This window comes from Acanthopagrus latus, chromosome 16, assembly GCF_904848185.1.
Source record: "Acanthopagrus latus isolate v.2019 chromosome 16, fAcaLat1.1, whole genome shotgun sequence".
Taxonomy (NCBI): Eukaryota; Metazoa; Chordata; class Actinopteri; order Spariformes; family Sparidae; genus Acanthopagrus; species Acanthopagrus latus.
In genome coordinates, this window is record NC_051054.1 from 24,257,340 (window position 1) to 24,264,413 (window position 7,074).

Below are 7,074 nucleotides of genomic sequence, written 5' to 3' on the forward strand. Positions count from 1 at the left end.
CGACCCTGCAGAGGATTAAGCGGCGTACATATAATGTGTACAGATGATGGATGGATGGATGGATGGATCTACTACTGCCTGGCAGTGACACCCTGTCTGTTTTCTGTATTTTCTTTACTTCTTTACTTATCAGTGCAATATTTAAATTTCTGTGACACTCTTACATTCCTGTTGTTACCTTCATCTATCAGATAAAAGATCTGATCTGCTACCATTTGCGGTGCTGTTGTCAGCTGTTGTCAAAGTTTTAACCCTGACCTAACCTTGCCAGTGCCTCGGTTACTAGTTTGAACCCTGACCTAACCCTAACCCTAACCCCCAGGAATAAATCTGTAATGTGAAAATATTTTGGATTTTGGAACAATGAAACATTTCACACAGCAGTCTGGTAACATGTTACTCTCGCTACAGTAACATTAGCTGCTCTGTTCCAACAATGATGGGCTGAAAAAAACGTAACTACTTACAATTCTTTACAATTATGTGTGTGTCTTTTTTTTTTCTTATACGTGAAAAACAGAAAATGGTTGAATGATATCATCTCATAGGTTACAGGCCTTTGAATGGGATCAAATCAAAATCGAAATCGCAGCAGACTTTGTGATTTTGGCAAATATTGTATTGTTCCAAGAGTTGATAAAATACATAATTCTGGTGAAATTCTGGTGGTCATCTTTGGTCCTCCAGGTTCCATCTCAGTCCATCTCATTGCAATCAGAGATGACAATATAAACCACCCTGTTTTGAAACACATGTGGATGGACACAAGGGGGTCAGGCTCCCATTTTTTTTTTGGGTTAGACATGTAAAGTAAGACATCATCTGCATATAATGACAATTGCTTTTGCTTTTTAATGGAGACAGGCGATATTCTTGGATGGTGTCATATACTTGCAGCTAGAGGGTCTATGGCTAAAGCAAACAAAAAAAGGTGAGAGAGGGTCCGAATGTCTCCAGGCCCTAGAGATATTTGGCTTTGGGAAGGTGCTAATTTGATCAAAGGCCTCCACTGAAATTACAACTATCTTGTGTTCAGCAGACGATAAATAAACAAATGTCAAAGGTTGAAATGAATATGTCTATTTTATCGTCTGGACTGCAAGAGGAGGTTATCCACACATTCACTGAGCGTCCTGCGCTCCTCTGCCCATCTTGAACACCGATCCTCCAGATTTTTAAATTTGAATCTCATGCTCTTTCAGACCACCTTTGTTTCAGAGTACTCTTTGCTCTTTATCGTCCAATGACTGTCTCAGACAAGTGATGGATTCGCTGAAAACTCAAACTTACGAGTCAGCATTGTAATTCAGCTGCTTGATAGCAGCCATAGCCGCCAGTCTTTGTTGGCGCCTCGTTCGGCATAGTAACTTGTTGCTGCTAGCAGGTTGCCGTCAGTTTTCGCTTCTCCACTCGTTCTGTCTGTTGAAGTTTGCTTTTCAGTATGTTTGGTTTTGGTCGGTGCATTAACACCTTATACTGTCAAGTTTAGCATCTTCCTCACAGCAGAATATATTCTTACATTGTCACATTGTCAGAGTCTTCTCATCAGACACCTAAACTCAAATTTTACCCTTCTCTGTGAAGACAGTGCCAGTCAAGTAAAAATATCTTGACCAGAATATCTTTCATTAAGGAAGACAGAGAGGTTGTACAGACAGTTTTTAGTGGGTGTGTATGTGCTTGTGTGCGTGTGAGCATACTTGCCTTTGCTGTGTCAGGTTAGCTTATCCATTAGCTAGCCCATTCCAGGTCAAGAGGAGAACTGATTAGGGGTCCTGGCAGCGAGGGGATTATCACGCTGGGTCAGACTGTACCCCGCTGGAGTCCACTGAGGAATGCTGGCAAATCAACCAGTGAGTCACGCACTGAGTCATCCCATCTGCCAGTCAGTCATCTGCCAGCATTCATCCAGACCTCACCTGTGATTAGCTTGGTGTTCTATCAGCAAGAATTACTTAAAATCGTTGTCCGGCTCTTGCACACAAATACTCAACATGATCATTTCAATACGTGATGATCGAGATAACTTACCTCATCTTCTCTGTTGACCTGTTATGTCAACATTTCAGTGACAGGATCCATTTTGTTAAGGCAATTACAGGTAATAGACCCTGGAAAAGAGCAAGCTATTTTCATACAGGGGAGATATTCCCCCCAGGGGCAAAGGGGTCAAATGTAGCAATCTATTTGGCATTGAGTTACAGCTATAAATCAAATTAGTGTAACTTAAACATTGGGAGTTGGAAAAAACAAAGAGCTGGGAATGACATCAGGGACTGAAGAGGAGGTAGGAATGTGGGAATGGATGTCTAGCAAGAGCCGCTTTATAGAAAACTTTGATAGTGTTAATGATTACCTTAAATGCAATCAGATGCTATAGCTAAATGTATGTGTGTATATCTATGTAAAATGGAAGTAAAAAATGTCATCATAGTAAGGTGCCAGTGGTATGAAGTGTAAAGTGCACATGCCTGAGTGTAAAATTAAAAAAAGATTCTGTTGGAATCAGGGTTAGGTCTGCGACCAAAAACAGACTAAATGTATCAGCAGGATTTGTTTTGAAAGTCTAACCAGACATTGCATATTTATCGTTGGACAGGTCATGGGTCAGGGTTAAGGTTAGGGTTAGAATGAGTGTGTGTATGAATGAATGAATGGCATAAAGCACTTTGAGTAGTTGGTAGATGAAAAGTATTTCACAAATTTGCCTTAAAGCTAGGGTCTGTAATGTTGTTCAGAAACACATTTTGTTATACTGGGTGAAATGGTCCTGCTATCCTGAGAGTAGTCAATACATTATGTATTCAGAAAAAGGAACGAAAATAATCAAGCCTCTGTGGCAGCTGCAGGACTGAGAAAAAGCTGACCAATCCGTGCATTTCGGCCCGAATAGCACAGATTGGTCAGATGCTCTGATTGGTCAGATGCCTTCATGTCTCGTTCTGCCTGCGCCCCCCTCTGTCCCTCCCTCCTCCACACGTGCACACGTTACGTTTCACTGATGCCGGAAATATTCAGCACACTCCTCTGCAGAAATACGGAGTTGCAGGAGAAGACGCTCATTTGGTTACAATGGCAGAGAAAATGCAGCCAGCGATACTTGTAACAGCTCACCCCGCTAAAAAGGCATGGGAACGAAAGACTGTGGCAGAAATGGCTGCAACGAAATAGGCTCTGGATGAAGAAAGAAGTCAGACCCGAGTCAACATCGGTGTGGCGTTTGAGTGGTGGAGACAACTGGGGCATGTGAAGGGCCTGAAAAGTGATGCAGAGGTTGCTCTCTTTCTGTTGGACAGGTAATGATTTGTTTTGTTTCAGGGGGATTTGTTATTTTCATGAAATATGTAAGGTTTGCCAACTTGGCTACATTTGTAGCTCGTATTAGCCCAATGCTAACAGTTTCTTTGTGTGCTGTTTTTAGCCATGAGAATGGCTAATGAGTCGGCCCACTTTCGGTGCCACTTTCAAATCTTGCTAGCTCTCTTGCTAGCTCTCCAGGATTGTAGACCCTAGCTTTAACATCCTTTGCAATCTGTACAGCATACGACACTCTCCTTCATAAGACATTGATATGGATAAGTAAAATCTTCCAAAACAACACTTTAACGGGAAAACACTATGAAAAAATACCATGATTCCATGTGCCCCTCTGGGAAAGTTTTAACTGCTATTAACTTCTACAAAAGCCGCATTCCCCATAAGTGACAAAAAAAGCAGTTGGTCTCGACACTGTTATGATCAAATCTAAACCGAGCTAAAGGTAAAGGGCTGCCAGAGAGTTTAAAAGAGAAGATAAAGAAGAAAACAAGAAAACAACAGTAAGACTGTCAGAAATAGTCTGAAGTTCACTGACTCTTGCGCCACCCGACAAAGGCCTCCTGAGGGGTTGATTACTGCAGACGTAGCCCACAGGTTTTTTGCCAGGTTTGATTAGCACAACCTCTGCACTGAGCATGCATACATGCACATTGTCTCTGTCCTAGAGAAACTTTTACAATTCATGTCCCCAAATACCTGTCACAGTTGATCAGTTAAGGCAGTCACCAAGGATAACATTTTAAATTAGACCTCAGACCTTTGCATGGTATACTTAACATTTTCTGAGCCACCTGGCTCGAAGCTACCAAGCTAACTGGCTAGCAAGCTAAGCTAATGCTGGGTTTACATAAAAAGTTAAGATGTCTTGCATTATTTGCAATTTTGTTTTTAATGCATTTGAGTTTGATTGTGTTCTGATGTAAAGTTTAACATTTTAACATACCCTTACAAAAATTTCCTGTGGTACTGGAAAATGTTCCTGTAATATTCATGTGGTACGACCTTACAGTACCACAGGTACAGCAAATTCTCTGGTGATGTATCACAGAACCTGTGGTACTGTACCACAGAGTTACCACAAAATACATGCCCTATGGTACTGTAACATAGAGTTAACACATACTGCATTATGTACAAATAAAAGCTATATACATAGAACCCTTAATGTACCATGACAACATTTTAAACAGACTCAATGATCAAGACAGAGTTTAAATCAAAACAACTTTAGGACTTCCAGTAGATTGCATCCCTTGCAATTCCAGGTAGGTAAGACAGTCACTTTTCCAAACCATCTTACTCATACAGTGCAAACACCTGCACTGTAAACTCAGTAGGCTTGTGTGTCAGCCAAAAACACAAGCGGGAAGCCATCTCATGACGTATCCCACCCACTGGAAGTGACAAGCCATTGCTGCAGTCTTTTGAGTCCTGGGATGCAAAACCTATTTCCCCCCAGTGGGACACCACTTCTTTCTCTTTCATCCACCTCGCTCTTGAAATGGGAGTGACGTTCCATTGGAGAGGGGAAAAAAATTCCCCACCTTGGCGAACGAGAGGTGCAACACGAAAAGCCAATTGCCCAAATGAAATTCCAGTACGTGATGAGTGGGAAGTGAGACTGTTGTTGCATAGCCAGGCTTGTGCAGCTGCAGGCTTGTGTCCTGTCCAGACCCTGAAAGCCACAGTCCTGTGCCTCCTGTAGTCTGCTTCATGATAGTAGTATTGGACGGAAATTTTCGATCTAGAGGACTTCAGTGTCATTCAGGCAAATTTTGTACTCTGATAAAGTTTCTTGGAGGCCATTTCTCTGTGTTGTGTTGTTTGCCTACATCTAGCTTCACCTAGAGCGCTTTAGACAACAGCCTTGAACTTTGGCTATTGATAAAGGGAAGGGAAACTACTGCAGAGAACAGCCCAGAGGTAGTGTGTGTATTCATGTTTATCTCCCCGGTAAAGACCTTTTACTCTGACTAAGGTAGGTCCCTTGTTGTCAGGGTGATAATGTATTTTCCTGCCTGGCAAGCAGATAAAGGCACTGTTATCTGTAAAGCCACTGGAAACCTCATTTCCTTGTTCAGTTTTCCAGAGGCTCGGTCTACTCTCTGGCCCAGCTGCCCATTCTGAGTCTACAGGGGGAAGTAAAGAGGGCTGAGGGACAGACATGGAGGGAGGAAACAAAATAAGGGGGATGGAAACTGGTGGAAGCAGAGATAAAGGGGAAACCTGTTTTCAAGTCAGTACTGATCAATATAAATACATGGATGCTTTAGTCTTTTAAAGAAATGCATTCCAGAGCAGACATATTTTGTCACAAAGAACAGCCATAAACAACAGTATGTGACTTTGTGTGCTGGACAACATGTGACCAACAGTATGAGCAGATTCAAATTCACACTTTTCTCAGGTTCTCAGGACTCTACAGTGGTTAATATTACTCACCTTGCAAACATCCTTCCCAAAATACTTCACAGCTGCTTTCTGTTTGGAGACATGTTTGATAGTGTTGTCAAAATGTGGCTAACGGGAGAGAGCAATACAAAGGAGAACACTTTAGCAAAGTTGTTAATGATCTTCTGTGTGCTCTATTCTGAAGCAAAAGTGTTAGGTTGATTATGCCTTAAGTCAGTTATCTTAGCAACTCTTTTCATAATCAAAATAACACTCCTTAAAGCAACATGAGTGTGCAGTCTAGCAGCTCTGGCTGTACTTTAAATAAATTGCTATGCTTTGTTAGCATGCTTACATGCTTACAATGACAATGATAACATACTCATGTTTTGCAGGTGTGCAGAAATGTAGCAGTTTAGCATGCTAACTAAGGATGCACAATATGGGATTTTTTTCAGCAGTACAGATAACCAATAATAATTTGCTTCTTGTGGCCAATACTGATAACAGATAATTAAAGTTGTTTCTTTTGTTTCTTTTAGTCATAACCTCTGGTTTCTGCAGATCTGAGCGTATCCACAGTGCTAGCATTTACTAATTAGCTGTTACTTATCAGCTCTAAGTACGTTTTGACCTGATGATAGGGTTAAAAGTAAGGTTAAGGGATCATTCAAGTAATTACTGCTGTGTTACTCTTGAGCCCTGAGGGACACATGAATGTCTTTTCCAAAATTCATGGCAATCCATTAAACAGTTGTTCAGACATTTCACCCAAACCGCAAATGTCAACCTCAAAGGATAAGTCAACCATGAATTTGAATATCAATATAGTTCACAAAACATAATGACCCCGACCAGTCTGTCTGGACCAAAGTGGTGAACTGAAAAAACAAACAAAAAACAGGCAGGCCAAGAGTGCCCTCCTTTAAAACATACCACTTGCATGCCTTAAAACAAGAGAACCAGGGTTTATAATCAAGTCTACAAATGCAAATATGAAAAGGGACTTTAGGCTTCTAAGGAATTGTAGCAACTACTAAAAAAGTAAATCCGAGTACCAAATACAAAGTACCAGATTAATTCTATAGTTGGTTACTAAATGAATATTCATATTATCCATATTAACCCAACATTGCTGTCCATGACAAGCAGCTTAAACAACTTAAGAATGAACCTGTATGGTTGTTAAATATATTTTATGTTTAGAGCAAAACTTTTTGTTTTAAGCAAGATCAAAATCCCCAAATGTCTGAGCACTGTCGCAGCATCAATAAACCTTGACAGGTCACATCGTTCAGACTGACCTCATCTGTTGTTCAGTAGTACTGCAGAGCCCATGGGCTGACAAACAACAGCCATCATGTA

At 41.0% G+C, this 7,074-nt stretch overlaps 1 long non-coding RNA gene across 1 annotated transcript; it reads right to left on the reverse strand.

Annotated features, from left to right (window-relative positions):
- Positions 1-620: 620 nt before the first annotated feature.
- LOC119005083 lies at positions 621-4,429 on the reverse strand. The gene is made up of 3 exons (XR_005070374.1): positions 4,262-4,429; positions 1,291-2,111; positions 621-738 (listed from the first exon to the last, which is right to left on the reverse strand). It is a non-coding gene; the product is annotated as an uncharacterized LOC119005083 (long non-coding RNA).
- Positions 4,430-7,074: the final 2,645 nt, after the last annotated feature.